Source organism: Monodelphis domestica, chromosome 6 (assembly GCF_027887165.1).
Source record: "Monodelphis domestica isolate mMonDom1 chromosome 6, mMonDom1.pri, whole genome shotgun sequence".
Taxonomy (NCBI): domain Eukaryota; kingdom Metazoa; phylum Chordata; class Mammalia; order Didelphimorphia; family Didelphidae; genus Monodelphis; species Monodelphis domestica.
Genome location: NC_077232.1, coordinates 10006271 through 10018922, shown reverse-complemented (window position 1 = coordinate 10018922; position 12652 = coordinate 10006271). Strand labels below are relative to the sequence as shown.

The 12652-nt window shown below is 46.9% G+C and overlaps 1 long non-coding RNA gene across 1 annotated transcript; it reads left to right on the top strand.

The window, feature by feature from the left end:
- Window positions 1-1614: 1614 nt before the first annotated feature.
- LOC107649417 (uncharacterized) lies at window positions 1615-12405 on the top strand. Its single transcript, XR_001623189.2, has 4 exons — window positions 1615-5081; window positions 5246-5346; window positions 6290-6433; window positions 11388-12405. It is a non-coding gene; the product is annotated as an uncharacterized LOC107649417 (long non-coding RNA).
- Window positions 12406-12652: the final 247 nt, after the last annotated feature.

Below are 12652 nucleotides of genomic sequence, written 5' to 3'. Positions count from 1 at the left end.
TCAGGTCACCCCGGTTTGGACTTGGGGTCACAATACTCAGTTCTGCCGGGGCTGATGATGAAATCAACTTGCTGAGTGCAATTAGTCAACCCTCATTTCTGCCCCACAAATCCTCCTCCTTTAAGGCTCATCTCAAGGGCCACCTTCTCTTCCCCACCTCCCCGCCAGCTAGACGTGTCCTCCCCCTTCTCCAAATCCCCCCAACACCTTCTCTGAATCCTCCTGGGCGTCCATCACGCCTCACATTGTTTGGGGGCCGCCTATGCTTGTAGAACTGCCCCCTACCTTAGGATGGAGGCTTGTAGAGGCAAGACTGTGTCACCTTTTATCTTGGTGCACCTACGTGTTTGTCAGGTGCATACGAGGGAAGAAGGCATGAGCATGCCAGGGGACAAAGCAACCTCTGAGTGGGTCTCCTCCTCTCGAAAGGGGAAGTCTGGGGCATCCAAGTGGCCCGGTGAATAGAATCTCCAAGCCTGGAGCCTGGAAGACCCCAGTTCAAATCCAGCCTCAGACCCTTAGGAGCTGTGTGACCCTGGGCATGTCCCTTTACCCTGTTTGCCTCTGTTTCCTGAGAAGGAAGTGGCCAACCACGCCATTATCTCTGCCAAGAAGACCCTAAACAGAGTCAGAGGGGAGTGAAGGAGTCCGTGCTATTGTCCTCAAAAGGCTTTCCAAGTCCTTTCCTCTGGACAGCCAAGTGTGGTGCGTGTTATTCATTATCCCCACTGTGCAGCAGAGCAAACTAAAGTGCCCGAGCCAGGGCATGGGCCCAGGGCTCTCCTGCACCAAGCCCAACACTCTTGCCGGATGCTGAACAACAGAAAATCACCGTGTGTGCGCGGAGGTCTCCACCATTGTTCTAAGCTTAGGCGTCAGGTCCTCAGACTGTGCAAATAGACAATCAGAGAAAAGCGAGAGAAGAGGGTGCCTAGACAGAGCTCACCGAGCCCCGCATGAAGGAAAAGCTGTGCCCACGACCCCGTTCCCTCGTCCCCAGCCTGGGGCACCCCCTCCTCCCCCCGGGCTGGGGCAATATCTCCTCCCCCATTACGTTCCCTGGAGATGGAAGATTTAGAGCTCAAACGGCCCCTAGAAATCATCTAGCCCAACCGACTCATTTTACAAGAAGGGGCAACTGAGGCCCACAGAGGTTACTGGAAATAGGACAATAGGCTTTGAGCTAGAGCTGATTTAGCCCAAAGCCCACATTTGGCAGAGGAGGACACTAAGACCCAGAAAGGGAAAGGACTTGCCCAATGCCACACAGTTAATAGGCTGCAGTGGCCAACTCCAATTCAGTGCTCGTTCCCTCTTCCTTCCCTTCCTGTCCTCCTTTCCAGACCTTCCTGGAGTCCGGGCCTGGCGGCCTGAGTCCTTCCCTCCCTAGGCTTCCTTACCATAGATTTTCTTCCTGTTCCCTGGTAACAATGCAATCTCTTTCACCTCTAAGTCCTCTGTCTCCTTTTCCATCTACAAGTCTTGGTCTAAGAAGCTTCGCGCTTTCTACTCCCACCTTAGAAACCTAAACCCAGCGCCAGTCAACCACCTCTACTTGAGCAAGTTCCCCGGTTCCTCCTCTTAAGCTCCCATAGGACCAGCCTCGGCGGCGTCTTGGCAACCATGGAATGGCCAGCTCCCTGATGGTGAGGACAGGGGAGGGGCAATGGAAGCCAATGGCTACCATTGTGGAGGGGAAAGATGCCAGCCAATGAGGTGAGGGCAGGGAGGAAGGAGAGTCAGCCAGGCATCCGGAGAGGTCACTAATCTCCCTCCATGGCAGCAACATGGGACCAGCCATCCCTACCAAATGCCAACCAACTGCCACCCACAGCGGAGCCCCCTGGAAAAAAGCAGGCTCCAGCCTGTGCCAGGCCAAGCCGTCCATCCCCGCCATCTCCCCACAGACTCTGGAGAGGGATAAGCCGGGCCCCCGATCCCGGAGTCTTGGGAATGGCCCCACTCCCGGCCCCACTCTATGGAAGCCCTCTAGGAGCCCGGATGTACTCCGACAAGGGCTGAAGCCACAACTAAGGAGGGGCCAAGAAAGAAGCGTCCTTGGCCTTGAGATGGTTCCACGTCTGAAACGGAGAGAACGTGATGGATGGAAACGAGCTTGAGGAAGTGGCCGAGCGTCTCCTTCACTGCTGCCTCCTAAGATCTTGGGACCTTCCCACGGGACTTGTAGCAAAAACCTCTGCATGCGTGTTGTCTGCCCTGTAAGAACGTGAACCCTCTCCGACCTTTTCAGCTGGATGTGCTTTGCACAGAAAAAGCACTTAATGTATTAGTATCAGATCATTGATTATTAACTAATTATAATTTCTTATTGTATTATATATGCTTCATTCATTCCTTCAGATATGAGTGTCTATCAATTTTTTTTTAATAAACCCTGACCTTCCATCTTAGGATCACTACTGTGTGTTAGTTCCAAGGCTGAAGAGTGGTCAGGGCTAGGCAATGAGGGTCAAGTGACTTGCCCAGGGTCACCCAGCTAGGAAGTGTCTGAGGCCAGATTGGAACTCAGGACCTCCCATGTCTGGGCCTAACTCTCCATCCACTGAGCCACCCAGCTGCCCCCAATCCACCCATGTTTAATTTCAGGACATCTAACTTGTTGGGTGAACAAATGAACTGATATCTATCAGGTTTTAAGGTCCCTGAACTGCTTTCCTAATAATAAAACCCTATGGGGAGGTTAAGGGAGAAGGATTTCCCCCCGTTTTACACATGATATAAATAAGGCTTATGAAAATGAGCTGACTTATTTGCCCAAGATCCCACAGAGAGAGGATTCAAACCGACTCCATCAAGGAAGAGGAATGATGGAAGTTACTAGAAGAAAACATACTCAAGGAAATCGTCAGCCGATTTAGATTTTTTTTTCAATGTCCAGAAAATGAAGCAAAGCCAGAAAACAGAGGATGGATATAAAAATCATGGCACACGGAAGGCCCTGAGTTCAAATCTAGCCTCAGACACTTCCTAGCTGTGTGACCCTGGGCAAGTCACTTAACCCCGTTGCCCAGCCCTTATTGCTCTTCTGCCTTAGAACTAATACACAGCATTGATTCTAAGATGGAAGATCAGGGTTTTTAAATAAATAATTAACATTTTAAAAATTATGGCACAGTCCTATAAAAATTGTATTGAGAATGCTAAGTCTTAGAATGAGCCAGAGCTGGTAAAGGAGACCAATCGGGGACAACAAAAAGGATTTCATTTTTTTAAAGCTATAAACAGGGAGGAGGGATCAAAGAAGGGAATCTGGAGGTGATATTCCCTGTGCTCGTTGGGCAACAGCTGTACTACAGGGCTCCATTTTAGGGGACACAGTTTAAGAGAACCCATTGAAAAGCTGAAGAAGGTCCAGAGGAAGATCCAGATGATGGTGAAGGAAGGACCTTACATCCATATTCTCTAAGGAGAGATTGATTGAAGAAGCTAGACATGGTTAGCTGGAAAAGAAAAGCCATAAAAGTGGTCGCCACATAGCTGAAGGGTGGTCAGGTGGTAGAGGGCTTCATCTTGTTCCATTTGGCCCTAAAGGGAGGAACCAGGAACAGTGAGGGGAAGTTGGGTCAGAGGGAGCTACCGAAAGAGAGAGGTAAGCTTTGTTTGAGGAAAACACCCTAATGAGAAGGATTATACAGTGAATTTTATAGGGGACAGATTACGTAGTGAACGGGCTTCCAAAGAAGAAGTGGGACTAAAAGCACGAGGTGCTCAACAAGGGGAGTAACCACGTGTTGGACACGTCAAGAGATTATGGGCTGGACAGACTAGCTGGCTGCTGGCATCCGTCCTGATTGGAGCCCCATTACCTATCAGTGATTAATAGCCCCCAGTCCCCTTTAAGTAATCAACATCCATTATCTTTTTCAAAAGGATATCAACCTTCAAAATCGAGCCAGCACAGAAGCACAAATATCTTTCTTCTATCCCTGGGAGTGCTCTCGCTCCATAAGAATTCCATCCCCAGGCAAAGTGGGCTCCGACGGTTTCTACATAGTATTTGCCCCACTCATCATAATCTTGGCTACCAGCTCAGGGAATGGTCTGGAAGATCCTTCCTCAGGGATGTAAGATTTAAATTAAAATCGATAACTCCAAGGATTATATTTCATAAGATTTATTAGTAATCCCTTGAAGTAGAATAAACAAAAGAACAAAAGTATACAGCCTAAGTAAAACCACGTGAGTAAAATTCTCCTGCCTGGCTCTAACCCAACCTCCATAATCGCCTTCCCAGGAACAGAGAGAGCAAGAGGCGGGGCTACACCAAAATCTATCCTCCCTATGTTAGCATGTGATGTGAGAAGGAAAATGGGAAGTTGGGAAAGAGAGTTCTGGGGAGAAAATTCTAATTACACAGAGACCTAATGCTGGCCTGGCTGTCATGGGTTCTAGACCTCACTCTCCCGACCTCAAGAGCTCAGAAGGTCTTGGTTACATCCAATCTCCACCTAAAAGCAGGAAAGAGTATACCTAACAGAGAGGTAACAGCAGGTTCATGCCAGCTCTTCAAGAAGGAAAAGGCAGAGATCCCTCCTCTACCAGCTCATCCTTCTCCAATGCCAACAAGTCTAGAAAGAGCCTCCTCCTGGGGAAACTCATTCTAACTAAAGAGATGTTTTGAGTATACACCAATTCCAGCTTATGGTCAGCCAAATAGGCTCCTCTTCACCCCACGGGCAGTGAACCAGAACCAGTTACAAAACGTCTACACCAGCTTAAAAATCTCTCCATCATTATCCTCTTCTGGAAGCAGGCTCCCCAGGCTCTTCCACATGGGTCATTACATCAGACCTCGTTCCTTTCATATAAATGATATAAATTCAAAAACCAAGCTCCCAGGGTTGTTGTAATGATGGTAAAATTAGATAATACGTGTAAAGTGCTTGGTACAGGTGCCTGGCACATAGTAGGCACTTGTTATTGTAAGGCAGTTTCTCAGGGAATCAAGAAAGTCATTTCATTTTACTAGTCTTGGATTTTCTCTCATAAAATGAATTTCCTTCTATGTTTTCCAGGTCCTTTCCCCCTGTCCCATCTACCCGCTATACAGCTACCTAAAGGTATTTGTTTTCAAAAACCAAAAACCCCATCCTCTCTATCAAATTGTCCTGCGATCGTTGAGGGCTCCACAATCAACATAGTCGTTCTTGTCTGATCACTCTCACCCCACATAGATAATCTAGTGTTACCTCTCATTTTTAACTTTCCATTGTCTCCGATTTAGGCAGTCAAGTCATCAGGCATTAAGGGTCCAATATGTACCAGGCAGTGTGCCAAGGAGAAGGCTCCAAAGAAAGGCAGAATTGGCCATCCTCCAGGAGTCTGGTGAGATAGTAGGAAACTCCTCTCTGGATTATTGTCAATAATCTAATTGGTTCTTCTGCCTTGACTCTTTCCTTCTCCAATCATCCTCCATTCCGCTTCCAAAGTGACTTTCCTAATGCCCACATTTGATCATATCATTCCCCCTACTTAAAAAAAAATACTACTCACTCCCTCTTACCACCAGAATAGATATAAAGTCCTCTGTTGGGCACTTACAGCCTTGGAAAGTCTGGTCCCTTCAGCACACCCTGTGATTCCTTGTATTCTTTTAGTGTTCCCCACAAGTGACCCTCCATCCCCTGTCTGCCTTTGAACCCACCGTCTACCCCCTTTGCCTTGAACACTCTCCCTCCTCACCTCCTCTTCTTGGCTTCTCTCAGGACTCAAACTCAATCCTGCCTTTTAGAGGAAGGCTTTCCCAGCTCCCCCCACTGCTGGTCCTTCCTTTCTGAGATGACACCTTGTATGTATATAGACAGATATAAACACACACGTGCATACTATGTAATTTAGCCCTGTGATTAGTTACATGCTGTCTCTCTGGAAGCTCCTTGACAGCAGGAACTTTCTTGGGGGGGGGGGACTGTCTTGGTACCCCCAGCACATAATACAGTCCCTGGCACATGGTAAGAGTTTAAAAAATAAATGCTGCGAATGACTCCTAGCAGCCAGGATGCATGAGAAGTCTAATTGGTAAAATGGTTAATAGACTATTTTTGCAATATGAACACTAGTGGCTTCATTTCAGTTTGGTTTAAGAAACATTTATTATGTATCTACCAGGTACTAGGAATTATATATCCTAGCATGATGGAAATGTGAAAAAATAAATGTGACAGTTACTATCCTCAAAATAAATAAATGAATGCTGATTGCCTGACTGTCCGTGCTGTGGGACAGAAGAATTGCAGATTGGCCATCTTGCCCTCTCTCGGTCCCACAGAATCTTAAAACCTGGATGCTGCAAGTAATCTCCCAAAAGCCTTTGCGGTAAGCCCAGGCACGGGACAGAAGGATGGGGAAGAGAAGAATTCGGGTGTCGGGAAAAGCTGCAATGCCTCCGTTTCCATTTCTGTTTAACTGGCAGGTGAGTAATCCCTTCAGGGTGGTGCTGCCCGGGGAGAGATCCAGATCCTGGGGAAGGGCAGAGGCTGGAGCCTCTGGGAAGTTGGGAACTATGGCTGGGAATATGCTCGTCCTGGGACAGGAGCCCAGGTGGCACTCAGGGCGGACAAAGCGGCTCCTGGTCCGCCCACTCGCTGTGGGGCTGGCAAAGGCTCCAGGCTTTGGGGTGCCGTCTCCTAGAGGCTCTCCCAACGCTGGGGGAAAGGGGTTCTGCACTCTTCGGGGTCCTGCTTCGAAGTGGGCACCATAAGATGCACGCGATTCCAGGAAACTGACTCATGGAACTGCGGGACTAACCTAGGTCTAAATCCTGGGACGCCCACAGCTAAGCCGGGGGTAGAGGCGGCTCAAGGGAGCTGGGGAGAGAAAGGGATCCGCCACACGGGGACGCTGTGGAGCAGGACGAGGCTTTTGCCACGAGCATCTTTTCAGTGGCTTGTAATGAAGATGAAACGGGAGAGGAGGATGGTCTCCGCACCTGCGCAGCAGTTGGGGGCGGAGCTGCAGCTCTGGCGCCTGCGCAGCAGCCATTTGAGGAGCTGGTTGGTTTATGGCTTTTGCTGTCTTAATGGAATTGGAAGAGGAAGTTCTCAAATATGCAGCCCTTAGGGGTCAGGGGGTTCCTCAGGCTCAGACCCCCGCCCTGTCTGCTCCCTCCTCTAAGCCGAGGGAAAGCTCAAGACTAAGGGAAAGCACTGGGCCTGTTCTCCACTGTGTAAAACGAGGGGCAGGAGTGGGTGACCTTTGAGGTCCCAGGGCCCCCCCTCGGGAGACCTAGGACCCCCCCTAGAGATCCAGGGGCCCCTCAGGAAGTGGGGACTCCCTCCGAAAACTCTGCCCCCCCAAGATCTAGGGACACCCCTTTAGTAGTCTGGAGCCCCTCAAGATATCCCAAGAATTCTTTCGGGAGACCTGGAGGCCTAGAGATCCAGGGACCCCCTCTGGAGGACTAGGGGGCCCTCCAGAAATAGGGACTACCTCTAGAGGCCCTGGGGCCCTCTGGTGATAAGGGGACATCCCTCTGGTAGTCTGGGGACCCTCTCTGGAGGCCTAGGTGCCCCTCCAGGGACTGAGTAACCCCTTTCTCTAAATCTAGGGGTCCCTCTAAAAACGAAGGTAAAGAATCCAGAAGGAAGGTTCTAGTGGAACAGAGACTGAAAAGCATCAGGTGAGGTTTGGAGGGAGCAGGTGGATGAGCTAAAGCCCTGAACCATCCAGTACAAACTTATTCCCAGAGGTTGGGATCCATCCCGAGGCAGTCAGGTGATAAGCCAAGATCTCAATCCTAGGATCGGCCTCATGGAAATAGCTGGGACCAAGTCAGGTCTGCCTCTGATCCTTTTAGACGTGGCTGCCGCCATAGCTGACTGGCTGGTAGAGCCGCTACTTGGGACAACAACACTTGGTTTGGGGTAACCTGAAGCTTTCTCCAGCCCCCAACAGACCGCGGCCCAGGCTTGCCAAGGAGTTCCTGCCTATCCATCTCTGACTTGGTCTCTACCTATTTGGCCCAACTCTTTCTTCTTCCCAATGAGTGCTTCGGTCATTCCCCGTCACGGACAGTCATACTTCAAATACTTTAATAAAGTGACATCAGTAGATGCCGAATAAAAGCAGAAGCATTGATGAAATTCAACCTAGAAGTGCTCAGGCAAGTAAGAGGAAAACAGGAGGAAGGAATGGCCGTCAGTGTTGGCTCTCAGGCAGCAAAGCAGGAAGGGCTACGCAGTAGGAGTCCAAGTGACTGGCCCAGTGTTACAACTGAATTCTCTGGAAGCTATATTAACTATATTAATTTATAATTATTAGCTAGTAAAAGTTAGGAAAAACCACATGATCATCCAGCCTCACTTCATTAATCCAAGTTTGCCACATTTGCCAGCCAAAAGTGGCCCAGCCAGCAAGAGTCTCCAGCCCAAGAGAGTCAGCCAAATGCCGCAAAAGAGAGCCTCCCTCTTCCTTAGACCCCTCTTTTGGCCATTCTTGCCACTCCTTTCAGGTCTCTCTGGTTGGACAGATGACCTCAGTCCGGGGCATAACCATCTTCTGGACTCCAGAAGTCACTGTGGACTAGGGGTCTGCCTTTTGGGGGAGTCAAGGAGCCACCATGCCTCTGGTGTCCTCTGAGAGACCATTCAACCAAAATGGATTTTTAAGTGGAATAAAGGGTATAATTTATATTAATTCACACACCAGGGTCACACAGTAAGGCCATCCAAGTTCACATTTGAACCCAGAATCTCACATCTCTAGGCCTGGTGTTTAATCCACCCAGCTACCTCCCTGCCCCCTAATGTTTGTTATTTTAACCTCATTTTGTTTTAATTTACATTTCTCTAATTGTCGTGATTTGGACATTTTCCCTATGATTTTTGATCATTTCTATTCTTGTTTCTGTAAGACTGGGTTGGTTTATCAGGAAAGTTCCCCTTAATCAGTTTGACAAGTACACTCCTCTTATGTTATATGGGCACATGAGCATAACTCTCCTTTCCAACACTGTGGACCCATCCATTGGCGTCTTGTTCATGGGAAAATTAACAACCCCTGTTTAGATTCCAAACCTGCCTAAGGCTACCCTCCCTCTTTCCACCCCACTTGTCCAAAAACCTGGCCCCTGCGCAGAAAAGAACAACTGGCTGCTCTCAGCCTCTTTCCTCTTCCCTCTTCAGAAGACTGTCTGTAGTATAGCAGAATGGACCCGAGTTCTGAGAGGCCAAGCCTATGACTTCACATATGCTCTTTATCCTCCTCTTCCTCCTCCTCCTCCAAATCAATACCCAGCAATTAAACTGAACAGAAAGAAAGCTTGGTCAGGGTGGAAGCCTGCTAGCTTCTCCTCTGGTCCAGTGCTCTGTTCTCTGCAAAAGAAAGGCATGGACAGAACTGAAGAGGCAGCACAGAGACTTGGAGCAGCCACATCCGAGAAGGAAGGAGGCTGAAGGAATCCAAACTGGGATAAACCCAAACAGGGAACAAACATGCCTACACGAGGGGAAGGAAAGGAGAAGCTGAAGAGAGGATTTTCCAGGACAATCTCGAGCAGAGGCAGCTTCCTCGAGAGCCCAGCGGTCTCTTATGGCTCTTAGACAGTTACAAATCAAGTGGAACATGTTTAAAACCCTCCATGAATAGTCCAAAGGGTTTGATGAAAAGCAGTGACTTTTGCAAGTTCCCAAGGGATGACTAAGGGACCTCTAACTGACTAACATCACATTCGGAGTAATAGATCTGGGGTTAACATTTGGAGAAAGCCCGCATTGCCACCCTTCCACCATGGCTCGTGTATGAATTCTGATAAATTAACCTCACAGATTGGACTGAAGCCAAAGCAGATTCGTTTCAGATATTATCCTGAGCTGGAAACCCCCAAAATGATGGCCTTGGAGCAGCCACCCTTGAAGAAAGGGAAATTTGGCCTTGGGGGAAGCACCGAACATGAGACTTCACCTATTTTAGTTCAAGACTTTCCCAGAGGGGGCAGCTAGGTGGCTCAGTGGACTAAGAGTGGAGCTCCAGTAGAGTTCTGTGTTATCATGGGCAATAAATCTAGTCCTTAGAAACAAGACTTTGCCCAACTTGTACCTCATGAGTCATATATTGGTCAACAAGCCTGTGGCCACTTTTGCTTTTGTTATACAGCAGCACATCGTAGGGAAAGGTGGAGCCCATCCACCTTGTCACAATCGCTATCTCGGGCCTTTGAGAGATCGCCAATTTTCACATCTCTGCTGATTTTGACATGTCTTCCAAGGTCATTTTCAGGCCTAGGGGAGCCCCACTCCCACTAACTGACCCTTCACCCACTTTGGTCTTCTGTGTTATTTTTTTTATTTTATCTTTTATCTTTATCTTTATTTTTATATTTATATTTATATTATTTTTTAACCCTTACCTTCTGTCTTAGAGTCAATACTGTGTATTGGTTCCAAAGCAGAAGAGTGGTAAGGGCTAGGCAATGGGGGTCAAGTGACTTGCCCAGGGTCACACAACAGGGAAGTGTCTGAGGCCAGATTTGTGGCCGTGCGTGTTAAGAGAAATAAGGGACTATCCGGTAGCTGACATACAGGGGACAATGTGCAGTACAACCTCACTATTCCATTCCCCGCCATATTTATCTGTCCTGTCCCATGTCAGTAAGATAAAAGGTAGGTCATATAAATACATATCCTTTGCTGTTACCTCCTCATCACGGCAGAAGACAGATTCTGGTGAGCCCTGGGCAGTTCTCTATCTATAACTCCTCTAGGTGCTCTTCCTTTCCCCGAGGGTGCTAGGGGACTTGTGGTCTGGCCTGTATCACCCCATCATTGTCCGCAGATAATTATTTTATTATTGGCTGGGGGAACAAGTCTAGAAATCTGGGCCCTTCGTGGCAAACATGGGGCAAGAGATCTAAGCATAATTCAATAGCCACTTCCTCTGTAACACAGTGTGCTGCTGGGCCCACTTTTGGAATGACGGCAGTAATAGATTCTATCAGGAACATCTCTACTGAGGTCAAGAAATTGGCTCCGGGCACAGTTCAAGCCATCTCCCAGATTTCTAAAGGTATCTCCTTCCTCTAGGAGGAGAGTGATTCCCAGGCAAAGTCGGTCATACAAAATTGACCAGCCTCTGATATGCTTGCAGCAGCTTCTGAGCTCTTATTAATCAAGCTTGCTGTTCTTCCATAAACAAGTCTAGGGGAATTGTTACAAATGTCCATGAGCGTCAAAGAATTTCGAATGACACTCAATAAATTCCATTAGAGACCCACACAAAATCTGATGATCATGGTAGAAGCTCTGGTGGCTACAAGGCACAGGTTTGTTAGCAACTGTTACCAAATGGGAATTTTTAATTCTAGGAATCATTATCCTTTTCAGACTTGGCTTTAGTTCTTGTATTAAAATCTATGCGTTCTTTTACCACAGGAAAAACTTGTGTATATGCGTACTGAAAATCATGGCCATGGTAGAGATACAGTGGATTTCATTTGTAAGTAATCGATCTGTTTCTTTAAAGGACATATGTTTTTGTACACAGAGACTGACACACTGTGGTACAATCAAAGGTAATGGACTTCTCTACTAGCAGCAATGTAATGATCCGGAACAATTCAGAAGGACTTATGAGAAAGAACACCCTCCACATTCAGAGGAAGAACCGAGGGAGTAGAAACCCAGAAGAAAAACAACTACTCGATCACATGTGTCAGTGGGGATATGATTGGGGATGGAGACTCTAAACAATCACCCTGGTGCAAACATCAATAATATGGAAATAGGTTTTGATCAAGGACACAGCTACAGGAGGAGGTGGGGGGGTGGGGGGAGAGAACATGAATCTTGTAACCATGGAATAATATTCTAAATTAACTAATCAAATAAAATTCTCAAAAAAATATAAGAAAAACTCATGAAATAATGTAAAAAAATAGTATTCTTCAATCTTTAAAAAATAAATTAATTAAATTAAATACATATGTTTATATAAACTGGAGGAATGCCATGTGAACTGGAAGGACATCCAGTAATTTATGCAGAGCGAGAGGAGCAGAACCAGGAGAACACTGTACACAGAAACTGACACACTATGGTACAATTGAACGTAATGGACTTCTCTACCAGCAACAATGCAATGATCCAAAACATTTCTGAAGGATTTATGAAAAAAAAAAAACACTATCCCCATTCAGAGGAAAATCTGTGGGAGTAGAAACACAGAAGACAAACAAGTGCTTGGTCACATGATTTGATGGGGATATGACTGGGGATGCAGACTCTAAGCAATCACCCCAATGCAAATATCAATAATATGGAAATAGGTCTTGACCAAAGACACATGTAAAACCAGAGGAATTGTGCATCAGATATGGGAGGGGGTTGAGGAGAGGGGAGGGAAAGAACATGATTTTTGTAATCTTGTTCTAGAAAAATGCTCTAAATTAATCAATTAAATAAAATTTAAAAAAATAAAAGGCCCAGGATAATTTTAAAAAATATAAAAATAAATAAATACATATGTTTATGATTTATCAACTGTTTATATGGGGATAGGATTTGAGGTTTGGGTTTTAAAAGATGACTCATCAAAATGAATAATATGGCAATAAGATTTGTGATGATACATGTATAACCCAGTAGAATTGCTTGTCAGCTCCAGGAGGAGGAAGTGAAGAAAGGAGGAAGAAAATAAG